This window comes from Arachis hypogaea, chromosome 5, assembly GCF_003086295.3.
Source record: "Arachis hypogaea cultivar Tifrunner chromosome 5, arahy.Tifrunner.gnm2.J5K5, whole genome shotgun sequence".
NCBI lineage: Eukaryota > Viridiplantae > Streptophyta > Magnoliopsida > Fabales > Fabaceae > Arachis > Arachis hypogaea.
Genome location: NC_092040.1, coordinates 73,898,637 through 73,920,745, shown reverse-complemented (window position 1 = coordinate 73,920,745; position 22,109 = coordinate 73,898,637). Strand labels below are relative to the sequence as shown.

The 22,109-nt window shown below is 38.0% G+C and overlaps 2 non-coding genes across 2 annotated transcripts; one reads left to right on the top strand and one right to left on the bottom strand.

The window, feature by feature from the left end:
* Window positions 1-2,627: 2,627 nt before the first annotated feature.
* LOC112804188 (small nucleolar RNA R71) lies at window positions 2,628-2,731 on the bottom strand. Its single transcript, XR_003202808.1, has one exon. It is a non-coding gene; the product is annotated as a small nucleolar RNA R71 (small nucleolar RNA).
* Window positions 2,732-18,844: 16,113 nt separating this feature from the next.
* LOC112804296 (small nucleolar RNA R71) lies at window positions 18,845-18,948 on the top strand. Its single transcript, XR_003202910.1, has one exon. It is a non-coding gene; the product is annotated as a small nucleolar RNA R71 (small nucleolar RNA).
* The last annotated feature ends 3,161 nt before the right edge of the window (window positions 18,949-22,109 follow it).

The following is a 22,109-nucleotide window of genomic DNA, read 5'->3' as shown; positions in this document are numbered from 1 at the left end:
ATTTTCACTGAGAGGATGGGATGTAGCCATTGTCAAGGGTGATGCCTCCAGACGATTAGCCATGCAGTGACAGCGCATAGGACCATTTTCCCGAGAGGATTAAAAGTAGCCATTGACGATGGTGATGCCCTACATACAGCTTGCCATGGAAAGGAGTAGGAAGGATTGTATGAATGTAATAAGAAAGTAGAGATTCGAGAGGAGCACAGCATCTCCATACGCCTATCTGAAATTCCTACTATTGATTTACATAAGTATTTCTATCCTATTTTATTTTCTTTTTATTATTAATTTTCGAAATCCATAATCATTTAATCTGCCTAACTGAGATTTACAAGGTGACCATAGCTTGCTTCATACCAACAATCTCTGTGGGATCGACCCTTACTTATGTAAGGTATTACTTGGATGACCCAGTACACTTGCTGGTTAAGTTGAACGTTGTTATGATCACATATGCCAAAGAGCCATTAAATAAATCTCATGCAAATACAAAGAGGGCAATCACAATTTCGTCCACCAAGTTTTTGGCGCCGTTGCCGGGGATTGTTCGAGTATGGACAACTGACGGTTCATCTTGTTGCTCAGATCAGGTAATTTTCTTTCCAAAAATCTTTCAAAAAATTTTTTTGTTTATTTTTCGTTTTTCCAAATTTTATTTTCGAAAAATATAATAAAAATACAAAAAAATCATAAAATCATAAAAATAAAAAATATTTTGGGTTTCTTGTTTGAGTCTTGAGTCAATTTTTAAGTTTGGTGTCAATTGCATGCTTTTAAAAATTTTTCTTGCATTTTTTTCGAAAATTTATGCATTCATAGTGTTCTTCATGATCTTCAAGTTGTTCTTGATAAATCCTCTTGTTTGATCTTGATGATTTCTTGTTTTGTGTTGTTTGTTGTTTTTCATATGCATTTTTCATTTGTTAGAGTCCATGCATTAAAGATTTCTAAGTTTGGTGTCTTGCATGTTTTCATTGCATAAAAAATTTTTCAAAATTATGTTCTTGATGTTCATCATGATCTTCAAAGTGTTCTTGGTGTTCATCTTGACATTCATAGTGTTCTTGCATGCATCATGAGTTTTGATTCATAATTTTCATGTTGTGAGTCATTTTTGTTGTTTTTCTCTCTCATCATTAAAAATTCAAAAATAAAAAAATATCTTTTCCTTTTTTCTCTCAAAATTTCAAAAATTTGAGTTTACTTAGTCAAAAATTTTCAAAATTAGTTGTTTCTTACAAGTCAAGTCAAATTTTCAATTTTAAAAATCTTATCTTTTCAAAATCTTTTTCAAAAATTATATCTTTTTCATTTTTTTCTATTTTTTCGAAAATTTCAAAAATCTTTTTCAAAATAATTTCAAAATCTTTTTTCTTATCTTTATATCAAATTTTCGAAAATTAGCTAACAATTAATGTGATTGGTTCAAAAATTTGAAGTTTGTTACTTTCTTGTTAAGAAAGGTTCAATCTTTAAATTCTAGAATCTTATCTTGTAGTTTCTTGTTAGTTAAGTCATTTTAAAAAAATTAAATCTTTTTCAAAATATCTTTTTCTTAAAAATCTTACCTTTCTATCTTATCTTTTTATCTTATCTTTTTTTTCAAAATTTTATCTTTTTTCAAAAAAAAAATTTGATTTTAAAATATCTTTTCTATCTTCTTATCTTCTTATCTTTTTAAAATTAAAATTTCAAATCTTTTTCAATCAACTAACTTTTTGTTTGTTTCTTATCTTTTTCGAAACCACCTAACTACTTTTTCCTCTCTAATTTTCGAAAATTATCATCTCTTTTTCAAAAATTCTTTTGTTTTGAATTTTAATTTTAATCTTATCTTATCTCTAATTTTCGAAAATTACTAACACTTTTTTTTTAAATTATTTTTGAATTTTCTATCTCTTCTCTCTTATTCTATTTAATTATTTACTTACTAACACTTCTCTTCACCTCTCTTCATCTAAAAATCCGAACCTAGTCTATCCCTTGTGTTTGGATTCTTCACTTTTCCCTCTTCTACTAACATAAAGGAATCTCTATACTGTGACATAGAGGATTCCTCTTTCTTTTCTTGTTTTCTTCTCTTTCATATGAGTAGGAACAAGGACAAAAGCACTCTTGTTGAAATTGATCCCGAACCTGAAAGGACTCTAAAAAGGAAACTAAGAGAAGCTAAATTACAACAATCCAGAAGTAACCTTTTAGAAATTTTTGAACAAGAGAAGGAGATGGCAGCCGAACCTAATAATGATAATGCAAGAAGGATGCTTGGTGACTTTACCAAACCCACGTCTAAATTTGATGGAAGAAGCATCTCCATTCCTGCCATTGGGGCAAACAATTTTGAGCTGAAACCTCAGCTAGTTGCCTTAATGCAACAAAACTGCAAGTTCTATGGATTTCCATCTGAAGATCCTTATCAATTTTTAACTGAGTTCTTGCAGATTTGTGAGACTGTTAAGACGAATGGAGTAGATCCTAAAGTCTACAGGCTCATGCTTTTCCCTTTTGCTGTAAGAGACAGAGCTAGAATATGGTTGGACTCACAACCTAAGGATAGCCTGGACTCTTGGGATAAGCTGGTCACGGCTTTCTTGGATAAATTCTTTCCTCCTCAAAAGCTGAGCAAGCTTAGAGTGGATGTTCAGACCTTCAAACAAAAAGATGGTGAATCCCTCTATGAAGCTTGGGAAAGATACAAGCAATTGACCAAAAGGTGTCCATTTGACATGTTTTCAGAATGGACCATATTAGATATATTCTATTATGGTCTATCTGAATTTTCGAAAATGTCATTGGACCATTCTGCAGGTGGATCCATTCACCTAAAGAAAACGCCTGTAGAAGCTCAAGAACTAATTGACATGGTTGCAAATAACCAATTCATGTACACATCTGAGAGGAATTCCGTGAATAATGGGACACCTCAGAAGAAAGGAGTTCTTGAGATTGATGCTCTGAATGCCATATTGGCTCAGAACAAAGTGTTGACTCAGCAAGTCAACATGATCTCTCAAAGTCTGAATGGATGGCAAAATGCATCCAATATTACTAAAGAGGTAGCTTCTGAAGAAGCTTATGATCCTGAGAACCATGCAATAGCAGAGGTAAATTACATGGGTGAACCTTATGGAAACACCTATAATTCATCATGGAGAAATCATCCAAATTTCTCATGGAAGGATCAACAAAAACCTCAACAAGGCTTTAACAATGGTGGACGCAATAGGCTGAGCAATAGCAAGCCTTTTCCATCATCTTTTCAGCAACAGACAGAGACTTCTGAACAAAATACTTCTAATTTAGCAAATCTAGTCTCTGATCTGTCAAAAGCCACTTTCAGTTTCATGAGTGAAACAAGATCCTCCATCAGAAATCTGAAGGCACAAGTGGGCCAGCTGAGTAAGAAAGTCATTGAAACTCCTCCCAGTATTCTCCCAAGCAATACAGAAGAGAATCCAAAAGGAGAGTGCAAGGCCATTGATGTGATCAATATGGCCGAATGCACAAGGGAGGAGGAGGACGAAAAGCCTAGTGAGGAAAACCTCCTGGGACGTCTCTCAAGCAAGAGGGAGTTTCCTATTAAGGATCCAAAGGAATCTGAGGCTCATATAGAGACCATAGAGATTCCATTAAATCTCCTTCTGCCATTCATGAGCTCTGAAGAATATTCTTCCTCTGAGGAGGATGAAGATGTGACTGGAGAGCAAGTTGCTCAATATTTAGGAGCTATTATGAAGCTGAATGCCAAGTTGTTTGGTAATGAGACTTGGGAAAGTGAACCTCCCTTGCTCATTAGTGAACTAGATACCTGGATTCAGCAAATTTTACCTCAAAAGAAACAAGATCCTGGCAAATTCTTAATACCTTATACCATAGGCACATTTACCATTAAAAAAGCTCTATGTGATCTGGGGTCAGGGATAAATCTTATGCCACTCTCTGTAATGGAGAAGTTGGGAATCGTTGAGGTACAACCTGCCTTGTTCTCATTACAATTGGCAGACAAGTCATTGAGACAAGCTTATGGAATAGTAGAGGACGTGTTAGTAAAGGTTGAAGGCCTTTACATCCCTGCTGATTTCATAATCTTAGACACTAGGAAGGAAGAGGATGAGTGTATCATCCTTTGATGACCTTTCCTAGCCACAGCAGAAGCTGTGATAGATGTCAACAGAGGTGAATTAGTCCTTCAATTGAATGGGGACTACCTTGTGTTTAAGGCACATGGCCATCCCTCTGTGATAAAGGAGAGTAAGCATGAAGAGCTTCTCTCAGTTCAGAGTCAAGAAGAGCCCCCACAGTCAAACTCTAAGTTTGGTGTTGGGAGGCCACAACCAAACACTAAGTTTGGTGTTAAGAACCCATATCCAAACTCTAAGTTTGGTGTTGGGACTATACAACATTGACCTGATCACCTTTGTGGCTCCATGAGAGCACAATGTCAACCTATTGACATTAAAGAAGCGCTTGTTGGGAGGCAACCCAATTTTATTTATCTAGTTTTTATTTTATTTTATTTTATTGTTATTTTGTGTTTTATTAGGTACATGATCATGAGGAGTCACGAAAAAAATCATAAAAATTAAAAACAGAATCAAAAACAGTAGAAAAAAAATTCGCACCCTGGAGGAAGGATAGACTGGCATTCAATGCCAGTAAGGAGCATCTGACTGGCGTTCAACGCTAGAACAGAGCATGAATCTGGCGCTGAACACCAAAAACAAGCAACATTCTGGCATTTGAACGCCAGGAATGTGCCTTGAGGAAAGCTGGCGCTGAACGCCAGTAACAAGCATGAAACTGGCGTTCAACGCCAGAAACATGCTTTACATGGGCGTTGAACGCCCAGAACATGCTTCACATGGGCGTTAAACGCCCAGAACGTGCATCACCTCGGCGTTTAAATGCCAGAATGGTATGCAAAGGCATTTTACATGCCTATTTGGTGCAAGGATGTAATTCCTTGACACCTCAGGATCTGTGGACCCCACAAGATCATCTCAGGATCTGTGGGCCCCACAGGATCACCTCAGGATCTGTGGACCCCACAGGATCCCCACCTAACATATTCCCACCTTACCTCCTAATCCTATTTCACTCTTCCCCATGTCACACTTCCCATTAACTTCAATCTCTCTTCCCAATTACCCCCTTCACCACTCACATCCATCCACTCTTCCCCAAAACCCCACCTACCTTCAAAATTCAAAAACACTTTCCCACCCAAACCCATCCTAAATGGCCGAATCTACCCTCTCCCATTTTCCTATATAAACCCCTCCATTCCACTTCCTTTTCACACAACACAACCCCCTCTTCTATACCTTGGCCGAAACCCACACCCCACCTTCTCCTCAATATTTTCTTCTTCTTCTTCTTCTCTTCTTTCTTCTCTTGCTCGAGGGCGAGCAATATTTTAAGTTTGGTGTGGTAAAAGCATAAGCTTTTTGTTTTTTCCATTACCATCAATGGCACCTAAGGCCGGAGAATCCTCTAGAAAAGGAAAAGGGAAGACAAAAGATTCCACCTCCGAGTCATGGGAGATGGAAAGATTCATCTCCAAAAGCCATCAAGACCACTTCTATGATGTTGTGGCAAAGAAGAAGGTGATCCCTGAGGTCCTTTTCAAGCTCAAGAAAAATGACTATCCGGAGATCCGACATGAGATCCGAAGAAGAGGTTGGGAAGTCTTAACCAACCCCATGCAACAAGTCAGAATTTTAATGGTTCAAGAGTTCTATGCCAATGCATGGATCACTAGGAACCATGATCAAAGTATGAACCTGAATCCAAAGAATTATCTCACAATGGTTCGGGGGAAATACTTAGATTTTACTCCGGAAAATGTGAGGTTGGCGTTTCACTTGCCCATGATGCAAGGAGATGAACGCCCCTACACTAGAAGGGTCAACTTTAATCAAAGGTTGGACCAAGTCCTAATGGACATATGTGTGGAAGGAGCTCAATGGAAAAGAGACTCCAAAGGCAAGCCAGTTCAACTTAGAAGACTGGACCTCAAGCCTGTGGCTAGAGGATGGCTGGAGTTCATTCAACGCTCCATCATTCCCACTAGCAACCGATCTGAAGTTACTGTGGATCGGGCCATCATGATTCATAGCATCATGATTGGAGAGGAAGAAGAAGTTCATGAAGTCATCTCCAATGAATTCTACAAAATAGCCGAAAAGCCCTCTACCATGGCAAGGCTAGCTTTTCCTCACCTTATTTGCCATCTATGTTACTCAGCTGGAGTTATCATAGAAGGAGGCATCCCCATTGAAGAGGATAAGCCCATCACCAAGAAGAGGATGGAGCAAGCAAGATAGACCCTCCACGGATCTCAAGAGATGCATGAGGAAGCTCATCATCAAGAAATTCCTGAGATGCCTCAAGGGATGCACTTTCCTCCCAACAACTATTGGGAACAATTCAACACTTCCTTAGAAGATTTGAGCCACAATGTAGAACAATTAAGGGTGGAACATCATGAGCACTCCATCATTCTCCATGAAATAAGAGAAGATCAAAGAGCAATGAGGGAGGAGCAACAAAGGCAAGGAAGGGACATAGAAGAGCTTAAGGACATTGTTGGACCTTCAAGAAGATGACACCACTAAGGTGGATTCATTCCTTGTTCTTATTTCTTTCTGCTTTTCGGTTTTTATGTTGTGTTTATCTATGTTTTGTGTCTCTACTTCATGATCATTAGTAGTTAGTAACTAGGTCTTAAAGCTATGAATAAATTCCATTAATCCTTCACCTCTCTTAAATGAAAAATGTTTTAATTCAAAAGAACAAGAAGTACATGAATTTCGAATTTATCCTTGAATTTAGTTTAATTATATTGATGTGGTGACAATACTTTTTGTTTTCTGAATGAATGCTTGAACAGTGCATATTTTTGATCTTGTTGTTTATGAATGTTAAAACTGTTGGCTCTTGAAAGAATGATGAACAAAGAGAAATGTTATTGTTGATCTGAAAAATCATGAAATTGATTCTTGAAGCAAGAAAAAGCAATGAAAAAGCAAAAAGCTTGCGAAAAAAAATAATTGGCGAAAAAAAATAATAGAAAAAGAAAAAGCAAGCAGAAAAAGCCAATAGCCCTTAAAACCAAAAGGCAAGGGTAAAAAAAGGATCCAAGGCTTTGAGCATCAATGGATAGGAGGGCCCAAGGAAATAAAATCCAGGCCTAAGCGGCTAAATCAAGCTGTCCCTAATCATGTGCTTGTGTCATGCAGGTCTAAGTGAAAAGCTTGAGACTGAGTGGTTAAAGTCGTGATCCAAAGCAAAAAGAGTCTGCTTAAGAGCTCTAGACACCTCTAACTGGGGACTCTAGCAAAGCTGAGTCACAATCTGAAAAGGTTCACCCAGTCATGTGTCTGTGGCATTTATGTATCCGGTGGTAATACTGGAAAACAAAATGCTTAGGGCCACAGCCAAGACTCATAAGTAGCTGTGTTCAAGAATCAACATACTTAACTAGGAAAGTCAATAACACTATCCGAAATTCTAAGTTCCTAGAGAAGCCAATCAATCTAAACTTCAAAGGAAAAAGTGAGATGCCAAAACTGTTCAGAAATAAAAAGCTACAAGTCCCGCTCATCTAATTAGAATTAATATTCATTGATATTTTGGAATTTATAGTATATTCTCTTCTTTTTATCCTATTTGATTTTCAGTTGCTTAGGGACAAGCAACAATTTAAGTTTGGTGTTGTGATGAGCGGATAATTTATACGCTTTTTGGCATTGTTTTTAGGCAGTTTTTAGTAAGTTCAAGCTACTTTTAGGGATGTTTTCATTAGTTTTATGTTAAATTCACATTTCTGGACTTTACTATGAGTTTGTGTGTTTTTCTGTGATTTCAGGTAATTTCTGGCTGAAATTGAGGGACTTGAGCAAAACTCTGAAAAAGGCTGACAAAAGGACTACTGATGTTGTTGGAATCTGACCTCCCTGTACTCGAAATGGATTTTCTGGAGCTACAGAACTCCAAATGGCGCGCTATCAATGGAGTTGGAAAGTAGACATCCAGAGCTTTCCAGCAATATATAATAGTCCATACTTTATTTGGGAATTGTCGACGTAAAGTGGCGCTCAACGCCAAGTACATGCTGCTGTCTGGAGTTAAACGCCAGAAACACGTCACGACCCGGAGTTGAACACCCAAAACACGTCATAACTTGGCATTCAACTCCAATAATAGCCTCAGCTCGTGGATAGATCAAGTTCAGCCCAAATTTACACCAAGTGAGCCCCGGAAGTGAATTTATGCATCAATTACTTACTCATGTAAACCCTAGTAGCTAGTCTAGTATAAATAGGATAATTTACTATTGTATTAGACGTCTTTTGACCATTCGGTCTTTTGATCACCTTCATGGGGGCTGGCCATTCGGCCATGCCTGAACCTTTCACTTTTGTATTTTCAACGGTGGAGTTTCTACACACCATAGATTAAGGGTGTGGAGCTCTGCTGTACCTCAAGTTTCAATACAATTATTATTATCTTCTATTCAATTCTCTTTTATTTTTATTCCAGGATATACGTTGCACTTCAACTTGATGAATGTGATGATCCGTGACACTCATCATCATTCTCACCTATGAACGCGCGTGACTGACAACCACTTCCGTTCTACCTTAGGCCGGGCGCATATCTCTTAGATTCCCCAACAGAATCTTCGTGGTATAAGCTAGATAGATGGCGGCATTCATCGGAATCCGGAAAGTCTAACCTTGTCTTTGGTATTCCAAGTAGGATTCCAGGAATCTGGAAAGTCTAACCTTGTCTGTGGTATTTCGAGTAAGATTCTGGTATTGAATGATTGTGATGAGCTTCAAACTCCTGAAGGCTGGGCGTTAGTGACAGACGCAAAAGAATCAATGGATTTTATTCCAACCTGATTGAGAACCGACAGATGATTAGCCGTGCTGTGATAGAGCATTTGGACCATTTTCACTGAGAGGATGGGATGTAGCCATTGTCAAGGGTGATGCCTCCAGACGATTAGCCATGCAGTGACAGCGCATAGGACCATTTTCCCGAGAGGATTAAAAGTAGCCATTGACGACGGTGATGCCTTACATACAGCTTGCCATGGAAAGGAGTAGGAAGGATTGGAGATTCGAAAGGAGCACAGCATCTCCATACGCCTATCTGAAATTCTCACTATTGATTTACATAAGTATTTCTATCCTATTTATTTTCTTTTTATTATTAATTTTCGAAATCCATAATCATTTAATCTGCCTAACTGAGATTTACAAGGTGACCATAGCTTGCTTCATACCAACAATCTCTGTGGGATTGACCCTTACTCACGTAAGGTATTACTTGGATGACCCAGTACACTTGCTGGTTAAGTTGAACGTAGTTGTGATCACGTATGCCAAAGAGCCATTAAATAAATCTCATGCAAATACAAATAGGGCAATCACAATTTCGTCTACCACGGTGCATATGTTTGATCTTGTTGTTTATGAATGTTAAAGTTGTTGGCTCTTGAAAGAATGATGAACAAAGATAAATGTTATTGATGATCTGAAAAATCATAAAATTGATTCTTTAAGCAAGAAAAAGCAGTGAATAGCAAAAGCTTGCGAAAAAAAGGGAAATAAAATGGCAAAAAAAATAGAAAGAAAAAGAAAAAGTAAGCAGAAAAAGCCAACAGCCCTTAAAACCAAAAGGCAAGGGTAAAAAGGATCCAAGGCTTTGAGCATCAATGGATAGGAGGACCCAAGGAAATAAAATCTAGGCCTAAGCGGCTAAATCAAGTTGTCCCTAACCATGCGCTTGTGTCATGAAGGCCCAAGTGAAAAGCTTGAGATTGAGTGGTTAAAGTCGTGATCCAAAGCAAAAAGAGTGTGCTTAAGAGCTCTGGACACCTCTAACTGAGGACTCTAGCAAAGCTGAGTCACAATCTGAAAAGGTTCACCCAGTCATGTGTCTGTGGCATCTGTGTATCCGGCGGTAATACTGGAAAACAAAGTGCTTAGGGCCACGACCAAGACTCATAAAAGTAGCTGTGTTCAAGAATCAACATACTTAACTAGGAAAATCAATAACACTATCCGAAATTCTAGGTTCCTAGAGAAGCCAATCATTCTAAACTTCAAAGGAAAAAGTGAGATGCCAAAACTGTTTAGAAGCAAAAAGCTACAAGTCCCGCTCATCTAATTAGAATTAATATTCATTGATATTTTTGGATTTATAGTATATTCTCTTCTTTTTATCCTAATTGATTTTCAGTTGCTTGGGGACAAGCAACAATTTAAGTTTGGTGTTGTGATGAGCGGATAATTTATACGCTTTTTGGCATTATTTTTAGGTAGTTTTTTGTATGATCTAGTTACTTTTAGGGATGTTTTCATTAGTTTTTATGCTAAATTCACATTTACTGGAAGACAGAGTGATTTGGGCCACGGCCAAGACTCATAAAGTAGCTGTGTTCAAGAATCATCATACTTAACTAGGAGAATCAATAACACTATCTGGATTCTGAGTTCCTATAGAAGCCAATCATTCTGAATTTCAAAGGATAGAGTGAGATGCCAAAACTATTCAGAGGCAAAAAGCTAAAGCCCCGCTCATCTAATTAATACTGATCTTCATAGATGTTTTTGGAGTTCATTGCATATTCTCTTCTTTTTATCTTATTTGATTTTCAGTTGCTTGGGGACAAGCAAAAATTTAAGTTTGGTGTTGTGATGAGCGGATAATTTATACGCTTTTTGGCATTGTTTTTAGTATTTTTTTAGTATATTTTAGTTAGTTTTTAGTATATTTTTATTAGTTTTTAGTTAAAATTCACTTTTCTGGACTTTACTATGAGTTTGTGTGTTTTTCTGTGATTTCAGGTATTTTCTGGCTGAAATTGAGGGACCTGAGCAAAAATCTGATTCAGAGGCTGAAAAGGACCGCAGATGTTGTTGGATTCTGACCTCCCTGCAATCGAAGTGGATTTTCTGGAACTACAAAACCCAATTGACACGCTCTCAACTGCGTTGGAAAGTAGACATCTTGGGCTTTCCAGCAATATATAATAGTCCATACTTTGCCCGAGATTTGATGCCCCAAACTGGCGTTCCAAATCAGCTCAAAACTGCCCGGCGTTAAACGCCGGAACTGGCACAAGAATGGGAGTTAAACGCCCAAACTGGCACAAAAGCTGGCGTTTAACTCCAAGAAAAGTCTACACGAAAATGCTTCAATGCTCAGCCCAAGCACACACCAAGTGGGCCCGGATGTGGATTTTTATGTCATTTACTCATCCTTGTAAACCCTAGGCTACTAGTTCTCTACAAATAGGACCTTTTACTATTGTATTCTTATCGAGGTAGCTATCTTTAGTCTTATGCTATCTTAGATCATGGGGGCTGGCCTCACGGCCATGCCTAGACCTTGTTCTTATGTATTTTCAATGGTGGAGTTTCTACACACCATAGATTAAGGTGTGGAGCTCTGCTGTACCTCGAGTATTAATGCAATTACTATTGTTCTTCGTGGTATAAGCTAGACTTGATGGCGGCATTCAAGAGAATCCGGAAGGTCTAAACCTTGTCTGTGGTATTCTGAGTAGGATTCAATGATTGAATGACTGTGACGAGCTTCAAACTCCTGAAGGTTGGGCATTAGTGACAGACGCAAAAGAATCACTGGATTCTGTTCCAACCTGATTGAGAACCGACAGATGATTAGCTGTGCCGTGACAGGGTTCGTAGAACATTTTCACTGAGAGGATGGGAGGTAGCCACTGACAACGGTGAAACCCTACATACAGCTTGCCATGGAAAGGAGTAAGAAGGATTGGATGAAGATAGTAGGAAAGCAGAGAGACGAAAGGGACAAAGCATCTCCATTCGCTTATCTGAAATTCTCACCAATGAATTACATAAGTATCTCTATCTTTATGCTTTATTCATATATCATTCATAACCATTTGAATCTGCCTGACTAAGATTTACAAGGTGACCATAGCTTGCTTCATACCAACAATCTCCGTGGGATCGACCCTTACTCGCGTAAGGTTTATTACTTGGACGACCCAGTGCACTTGCTGGTTAGTTGTGCGAAGTTGTAATAAAGAGTTGAGATTAAAATTGTGCGTACCATGTTGATGGCGCCATTGATGATTACAATTTCGTGCACCAGTGTACTAAACGTGCAGTGGATCAATGATAAAGATGGAAAACCTAACCAGCTGAGGAGAAGGGACTTGAGCCCTGGTGGACGAAATTGTGATCCTCAAAGTTGGTCTCTTTGTATTTGTATGAAATCAAAAATACCCCAAAGAGATGATGGTGTGATAAATTGGGATCTTAATAATCCCTGGTGTGATCATAACTCCGTTCAACTTAACCAGCAAGTGTACTGGGTCATCCAAGTACTACCTTACGTGAGTAAGGGTCGATCCCACAGAGATTGTTGGTATGAAGCAAGCTATGATCACCTTGTAAATCTCAGTTAGGCAGATTAAATTGGGTTATGATGAGTTCAAAAATTAATAATAAATAGAAAATAAAAGGGATAGAAATACTTATGTAAATCAATAGTGGAAATTTCAGATAGGCATATGGAGATGCTGTGCTCCTCTTGAATCTCTACTTTCTTATTACATTCATCCAATCCTTCTTACTCCTTTCCATGGTAAGCTGTATGTAGGGCATCACCGTTGTCAATGGCTACATCCCATCCTCTCAGTGAAAACGGTCCTATGCTCTGTCACAGCACGGCTAATCATCTGTCGGTTCTCAATCAGGTTGGAATAGAATCCCTTGATTCTTTTGCGTTTGTCATCACGCCCAGCCTTCAGGAGTTTGAAGCTCGTCACAGTCATTCAATCCCAGAATCCTACTCGGAATACCATAGACAAGGTTTAGACTTTCCGGATCCTCATGAATGCCGCCATCTATCTAGCTTATACCACGAAGATTCTGTTGGTGAATCTAAGAGATATGTGTCCTGCCTAAGGTAGAACGGAAGTGGTTGTCAGTCACGCGCGTTCATAGGTGAGAATGATGATGAGTGTCACGGATCATCAGATTCATCAAAGTGTTGTGCAACGTATATCTTGGAATAAGAATAAAAGAGAATTGAATAGAAAATAATAGTAATTGTATTGAAACTTGAGGTACAGCAGAGCTCCACACCCTTAATCTATGGTGTGCAGAAACTCCACTGTTGAAAATACATAAGTGAAAGGTTCAGGCATGGCCGAATGGCCAGCCCCTTGAATGATCAAGAGACCGAATGATCAGAGACTAGAACAGTCAAAGATTAAACTGTCAAAAGATGTCTAATACAATAGTAACTTATCCTATTTATACTAGACTAGCTACTAGGGTTTACATGAGTAAGTAATTGATGCATAAATCCACTTCTGGGGCCCACTTGGTGTATGCTTGGGCTGAGCTTGATCTATTCACGAGCTGAGGCTTTTCTTGGAGTTGAACTCCAAGTTATAACGTGTTTTGGGCGTTCAACTCTGGATCATGACGTGTTTCTGGCGTTTAACTCCAGACAGCAGCATGTACTTGGCGTTCAACGCCAAGTTACGTCGTCAATTTCCAAATAACGTATGTACTATTATATATTGCTGGAAAGCTCTGGATATCTACTTTCCAACGCCATTGAGAGCGCGCCAAGTGGAGTTCTGTAGCTCCAGAAAATCCATTTCGAGTGCAGGGAGGTCAGATTCCAACAGCATCAGCAGTCCTTTTGTCAGCCTTTTTAAGAGTTTTGCTCAAGTCCCTCAATTTCAGCCAGAAATTACCTGAAATCACAGAAAAATACACAAACTCATAGTAAAGTCCAGAAATGTGAATTTAACATAAAAACTAATGAAAACATCCCTAAAAGTAGCTTGAACTTACTAAAAACTACCTAAAAACAATGCCAAAAAGCGTATAAATTATCCGCTCATCACAACACCAAACTTAAATTGTTGCTTGTCCCCAAGCAACTAAAAATCAATTAGGATAAAAAGAAGAGAATATACTATAAATTTCAAAATATCAATGAATATTAATTCTAATTAGATGAGCAGGACCTGTAGCTTTTTGCTTCTGAACAGTTTTGACATCTCTCTTTTTCCTTTAAAGTTTAGAATGATTGGCTTCTCTAGGAACTTAGAATTTCGGATAGTGTTATTGACTTTCCTAATTAAGCATGTTGATTCTTGAACACAGCTACTTTTGAGTCTTGGCCGTGGCCCTAAGCACTTTGTTTTCCAGTATTACCACCGGATACATAAATCCCACAGACACATGACTGGGTGAACCTTTTCAGATTGTGACTCAGCTTTGCTAGAGTCCCCAGTTAGAGGTGTCCAGAGCTCTTAAGCACACTCTTTTTGCTTTGGATTACGACTTTAACCACTCAGTCTCAAGCTTTTCACTTAGACCTGCATGACACAAGCACATGGTTAGGGACAGCTTGGTTTAGCCGCTTAGGCCTGGATTTTATTTCCTTGGGCCCTCCTATCCGTTGATGCTCAAAGCCTTGGATCCTTTTTACCCTTGCCTTTTGGTTTTAAGGGCTATTGGCTATTTTTGCATGCTTTTTCTTTTTCTTTCTATTTTTTTTCGCCATATTATATTTTTTTTCGCAAGCTTCTTCTTTTTCACTGCTTTTTCTTGCTTCAAGAATCAATTTCATGATTTTTCAGATCATCAACATTTTTCCTTGTTCATCATTCTTTCAAGAGCCAACAATTTTAACATTCATAAACAACAAGATCAAAATTATGCACTGTTCAAGCATTCATTCAGAAAACAAAAAGTATTGTCACCACATCAATATAATTAAATTAAATTCAAGGATAAATTCGAAATTCATGTACTTCTTGTTCTTTTGAATTAAAACATTTTTCATTTAAGAGAGGTGAAGGATTAATGGAATTATTCATAGCTTTAAGACATGGTTACTACATACTAATGATCATGAAGTAGAGATACAAAACATAGATAAACACAACATTAAAAACCGAAAAACAGAAAGAAATAAGAACAAGGAATGAATCCACCTTAGTGGCGTCTTCTTCTTGAAGGACCAACAATGTGCTTAAGCTCTTCTATGTCCCTTCCTTGCCTTTGTTGCTCCTCCTTCATTGCTCTTTGATCTTCTCTTATTTCATGGAGAATGATGGAGTGCTCATGATGTTCCACCCTTAATTGTTCCACATTGTGGCTCAAATCTTCTAAGGAGGTGTTGAGTTGCTCCCAATAGTTGTTGGGAGGAAAGTGCATCCCTTGAGGCATCTCAGGGGTTTCTTGATGATGAGCTTCCTCATGCATCTCTTGAGATCCGTGGAGGGTCTCTCTTGCTTGCTCCATCCTCTTCTTGGTGATGGGCTTATCCTCTTCAATGGGGATGTCTCCCTCTATGATAACTCCAGCTGAGTAACATAGATGGCAAATAAGGTGACGAAAAGCTAGCCTTGCCATGGTGGAGGACTTGTCGGCTATTTTGTAGATTTCATTGGAGATGACCTCATGAACTTCTACTTCCTCTCCAATCATGATGCTATGAATCATGATGGCCCGATCCATAGTAACTTCAGATCGGTTGCTAGTGGGAATGATGGAGCATTGAATGAACTCCAACCATCCTCTAGCCACAGGCTTGAGGTCCAGTCTTCTTAGTTGAACTGGCTTGCCTTTGGAGTCTCTCTTCCATTGAGCTCCTTCCATACATATGTCCATTAGGACTTGGTCCAACCTTTTATTAAAGTTGACCCTTCTAGTGTAGGGGCGTTCATCTTCTTGCATCATGGGAAAGTGAAACGCCAACCTCACATTTTCCGGACTAAAATTAAGTATTTCCCCCGAACCATTGTGAGATAATTCTTTGGATTCGGGTTCATACTTTGATCATGGTTCCTAGTGATCCATGCATTGGCATAGAACTCTTGAACCATTAAGATTCTGACTTGTTGCATGGGGTTGGTTAGGACTTTCCAACCTCTTCTTCGGATCTCATGTCGGATCTCCGGATACTCATTTTTCTTGAGCTTGAAAGCGACCTCAGGGATCACCTTCTTCTTTGCCACAACATCATAGAAGTGGTCTTGATGGCTTTTGGAGATGAATCTTTCCATCTCCCATGACTTGGAGGTGGAAGCTTTTGTCTTCCCTTTTCCTTTTCTAGAGGATTCTCCGGCCTTAGGTGCCATTGATGGTAATGGAAAACAAAAAAGATTATGCTTGACCACACCAAACTTAAAATAATGCTCGTCCTCGAGCAATAGAAGAAAGAATAGAAGAAGAAGAAGAAGAGAATATGGTAGAGAGGGAGAGATGTAGGTTTAGCCAAGGTGAAGAAGAGGGGGTTGTGTTTTGTGAAAATGAAGTAGAATGGAAGGGTATATATAGGAAGAGGGGGGAGTGTATGTTCGGCCATTTAGGGGGGGAATGGGTGGGAAAATGGTTTTGAATTTTTGAAGGTAGGTGGGGTTTATGGGAAAGAGTGGATGGTTGTGAGTGGTGAAGGGGTGATTGGGAAGAGGAATTAAGGTGTTTGGTGAAGAGTGTTGGGAAGTGTGACATGGGGAATACTCATCACGAAAATAGGATTAGGAGGTAAGGTGGGAATATAGTAAGTGGGGATCTTGTGGGGTCCACAGATCCTGAGGTGTCAAGGAATTCCATCCCTGCACCCAATAGGCATGTAATTGCCTTTGCACACCATTCTAACATTTAAACGCCATGTGGTGCACATTCTGGGCGTTCAACGCCCATGTAAATCATGTTTCTGGCGTTGAACGCCAGTTTCATGCTTGTTACTGGCTTTCAGCACCAGCTTTTCCTCTTAGGCACATTCCTGGTGTTCAGCGCCAGAATGTTGCTTGTTTCTGGCGTTCAACGCCAGGTTGATGCTCTGTTCTGGCGTTGAACGCCAGCCAGATGCTCCTTACTGGCGTTGAACGCCAGCCTGTGCTTCCTCCAGGGTGTGATTTTTCTTCTGCTGTTTTTGATTCTGTTTTTAAATTTTATATTTTTTTCGTGACTCCACATGATCATGTACCTAATAAAACACAAAATAACAATAAAATAAAATAAAATAAAAATTAGATAAATAAAATTGGGTTGCCTCCCAACAAGCGCTTCTTTAATGTCAATAGCTTGACAGTGGCTCTTATGGAGCCACAAGGTGATCAGGTCAATGTTGTATAGTCCCAACACCAAACTTAGAGTTTGGATATGGGGTCTTAACACCAAACTTAGAGTTTGGTTGTGGCCTCACAACACCAAACTTAGAGTTTGACTGTGGGGGCTCTTCTTGACTCTGAACTGAGATAAGCTCTTCATGCTTACTCTCTTTTGTCACAGAGGGATGGCCATGTGCCTTAAACACAAGGTAGTCCCCATTCAATTGAAGGACTAATTCACCTCTGTTGACATCTATCACAGCTTCTGTTGTAGCTAGGAAAGGTCTTCCAAGGATGATGTATTCATCCTCTTCCTTCCTAGTGTCTAAGATTATGAAGTCAGCAAGGATGTAAAGGCCTTCAACCTTTACTAACACATTCTCCACTATTCCATAAGCTTGTCTCAATGACTTGTCTGCCAATTGTAATGAGAACAAGGTAGGTTGTACCTCTATAATCCCCAGCTTCTCCATTACAGAGAGTGGCATAAGATTTATCCCTGACCCTAGATCACATAGAGCATTTTTAAAGGTCATGGTGCCTATGGTACAAGGTATTAAGAACTTGCCAGGATATTGTCTCTTTTGAGGTAAAATTTTCTGAATCCAAGTATCTAGTTCACTAATGAGCAAGGGAGGTTCACTTTCCCAAGTCTCATTACCAAACAACTTGGCATTCAGCTTCATGATAGCTCCTAAGTATTGAGAAACTTGCTCTCCAGTCACATCTTCATCCTTTTCAGAGGAAGAATAGTCTTCAGAGCTCATGAATGGTAGAAGGAGATTTAATGGAATTTCAATGGTCTATGTATGAGCCTCAGATTCCTTTGGATCCTTAATAGGAAACTCCTTCTTGCTTGAAGGACGTCCCAGGAGGTCTTCCTCACTAGGATTTTCGTCCTCCTCCTCCCTTATGCATTCGGCCATATTGATCACATCAATGGCCTTGCACTCTCCTTTTGGATTCTCTTCTGTATTGCTTGGGAGAATACTGGGAGGAGTTTCAATGACTTTCTTACTCAGCTGGCCCACTTGTGCCTCCAGATTTCTGATGGAGGATCTCGTTTCATTCATGAAACTGAAAGTAGCCTTTGACAGATCAGAGACTAGATTGGCTAAATTAGAAGTGTTTTGCTCAGAATTCTCTGTCTGTTGCTGAGAAGATGATGGATATGGCTTGCTATTGCTCAGCCTATTGCGTCCACCATTGTTAAAGCCTTGTTGAGGCTTTTGTTGATCCTTCCATGAGAAATTTGGATGATTTCTCCATGATGAGTTATAGGTGTTTCCATAAGGTTCACCCATGTAATTAACCTCTGCCATGGCAGGGTTCTCAGGATCATAAGCTTCTTCAGAAACTGCCTCTTTAGTACTGTTGGATGCATTTTGCCATCAATTCTGATTTTGAGAGATCATGTTGGCCTGTTGAGTCAAAACTTTGTTCTGAGCCAATATGGCATTCAGAATATCAATTTCAAGAACTCCCTTCCTCTGAGGCGTCCCATTATTCACGGAATTTCTCTCAGAAGTGTACATGAATTGGTTGTTTGCAACCATGTCAATGAGTTCTTGAGCCTCTTCAGGCATTTTCTTTAGGTGAATAGATCCACCTGCAGAATGGTCCAATGACATTTTCGAAAATTCAGATAGACCATAATAAAATATATCTAATATGGTCCATTCTGAAAACATGTCAGATGGACATCTTTTGGTCAGCTGCTTGTATCTTTCCCAAGCTTCATAGAAGGATTCACCATCTTTTTGTTTGAAGGTTTGAACATCCACTCTCAGCTTGCTTAGCTTTTGAGGAGGAAAGAATTTATCCAAGAAGGCAGTGACCAGCTTATCCCAGGAGTCCAGGCTATCCTTGGGTTGTAAATCCAACCATATTCTAGCTCTGTCTCTTACAGCAAAAGGGAAAAGCATGAATCTGTAGACTTCAGGATCAACTCCATTCATCTTTACAATCTCACAAATCTGCAAGAACTCAGTTAAAAACTGGTAAGGATCTTCAGATGGAAGTCCATAAAACTTGCAGTTTTGTTGCATTAAGGCAACTAGCTGAGGTTTCAGCTCAAAATTATTGGCTCCAATGGCAGGAATGGAGATGCTTCTTCCATCAAATTTGGATGTTGGCTTTGTGAAGTCACCAAGCATTCTCCTTGCATTATTATTATTTTCGGCTGCCATCTCCTTCTCTTGTTCTAATATTTCTAAAAGGTTACCTTTAGATTGTTGTAACTTAGCTTCTCTTAATTTTCTCTTCAAAGTCCTTTCAGGTTCTGGATCAATTTCAACAAGAGTGCCTTTATCCTTGTTCCTGCTCATATGAAAGAGAAGAAAACAAGAAAAGAAAGAGGAATCCTCTATGTCACAGTATAGAGATTCCTTTACGTTAATAGAAAAAGAAAGGGGAGAAGAGTGAAGAAGAGTGGGTTCGGATATTTAGATGAAGAGAGGTAAAGAGAAGTGTTAGTAATTAAATAATTAAATAGAATAAGAAAAGAGATAGATAATTTCGAAAATAATTTTGAAAAGGGGTTAGTAATTTTCGAAAATTAGAGATAAGATAAGATTAAAATTAAAATTTAAAACAAAAGAATTTTTGAAAAAGAGATGAGATATTTTCAAAAATTAGAGAGGGAAAAGTAGTTAGGTGGTTTGAAAAAGATATGAAACAAACAAAAAGTCAAAGAGTTAGTTGAAAAAGATATTAAAATCAAGTTTGAAAAGGTAAGAAGATAAGAGATTAGATAAGATATTTTGAAATCAAATTTTGAAAAAGATAAAATTTTGAAAAAGATAAGATTTAAAAAAAAAGATATTTTGAAAAAGATTTAATTTTAAAAATGACTTAACTAACAAGAAACTACAAGATAAGATTCTAGAACTTAAAGATTGAACCTTTCTTAACAAGAAAGTAACAAACTTCAAATTTTTGAACCTATCACATTAATTGTTAGCTAATTTTCAAAAATATGATATAAAGATAAGAAAAAGATTTTGAAAATATTTTGAAAAATATTTTTGAAATTTTCGAAAAATAGAAAAAAATGAAAAAGATATAATTTTTGGAAAAGATTTTGAAAAGATAAGATTTTTAAAATTGAAATTTTGACTTGACTTGTAAGAAACAACTAATTTTTAAAAATTTTTGACCAAGTCAACCCAAAATTTCGAAAATTTGGAGGGAAATAAGGAAAAGATATTTTTTTAATTTTTGAAATTCTAAAGATGAGAGAGAAAAACATAAAAATGACCCAAAGTATGAAAATTTTGGATCAAACACATAATGCATGCAAGAACACTATGAATGTTAAGATGAACACCAAGAACACTTTGAAGATCATGATGAACATCAAGAACATAATTTTGAAAAATTTTTTATGCAAAGAAAACATGCAAGACACCAAACTTAGAAATCTTTAATGCATGGAAAATATGAATGCAAAAATGCACATGAAAAACAACAAACAACACAAAACAAGAAATCATCAAGATCAAACAAGAAGACTTGTCAAGAACAACTTGAAGATCATGAAGAACACTATGAATGCATGGAATTTTCAAAAATAATGCATAAATTTTAAAAACATGCAATTGACACCAAACTTAAAAATTGACTCAAGACTCAAACAAGAAATACCAAATATTTTTGATTTTTATGATTTTATTAATTTTTTTGGATTTTTATTAATTTTTTCGAAAATACAGGTTGGAAAAACGAAAAAAGAAAAGAAAAATTTTGAAAAAGATTTTTGAAAAGAAAATTACCTAATCTGATCAACAAGATAAACCTTCAGTTGTCCATACTCGAACAATCCCAGGCAACGGCGCCAAAAACTTGGTGGACGAAATTGTGATCCTCAAAGTTGGTCTCTTTGTATTTGTATGAAATCAAAAATACCCCAAAGAGATCATGGTGTGATAAATTGGGATCTTAATAATCCCTGGTGTGATCATAACTCCGTTCAACTTAACCAGCAAGTGTACTGGGTGATCCAAGTAATACTTTACGTGAGTAAGGGTCAATCCCACAGAGATTGTTGGTATGAAGCAAGCTATGATCACCTTGTAAATCTCAGTTAGGCAGATTAAATTGGTTTATGATGAGTTCAAAAATTAATAATAAATAGAAAATAAATGGGATAGAAATACTTATGTAAATCAATAGTGGAAATTTCAGATAGTCGTATGGAGATGCTGTGCTCCTCTTGAATCTCTACTTTCTTATTACATTCATCCAATCCTTCTTACTCCTTTCCATGGCAAGCTGTATGTAGGGCATCACCGTTGTCAATAGCTACATCCCATCCTCTCAGTGAAAATGGTCCTATGCTCTGTCACAGCACGGCTAATCATCTGTCGGTTCTCAATCAGGTTGGAATAGAATCCCTTGATTCTTTTGCGTTTGTCATCACGCCCAGCCTTCAAGAGTTTGAAGCTCGTCACAGTCATTCAATCCCAGAATCCTACTCGGAATACCATAGACAAGGTTTAGACTTTCCGGATCCTCATGAATGCCACCATCTATCTAGCTTATACCACGAAGATTCTGTTGGGGAATCTAAGAGATATGCGTCCTGCTTAAGGTAGAACGGAAGTGGTTGTCAGTCACGCGCGTTCATAGGTGAGAATGATGATGAGTGTCACGGATCATCAGATTCATCAAAGTGTTGTGCAACGTATATCTTGGAATAAGAATAAAAGAGAATTGAATAGAAAATAATAGTAATTGTATTGAAACTTGAGGTACAGCAGAGCTCCACACCCTTAATCTATGGTGTGCAGAAACTCCACTGTTGAAAATACATAAGTGAAAGGTTCAGGCATGGCCGAATGGCCAGCCCCCTAAATGATCAAGAGACCGAATGATCAGAGACTAGAACAATCAAAGATTAAACTGTCAAAAGATGTCTAATACAATAGTAACTTATCCTAATTATACTAGACTA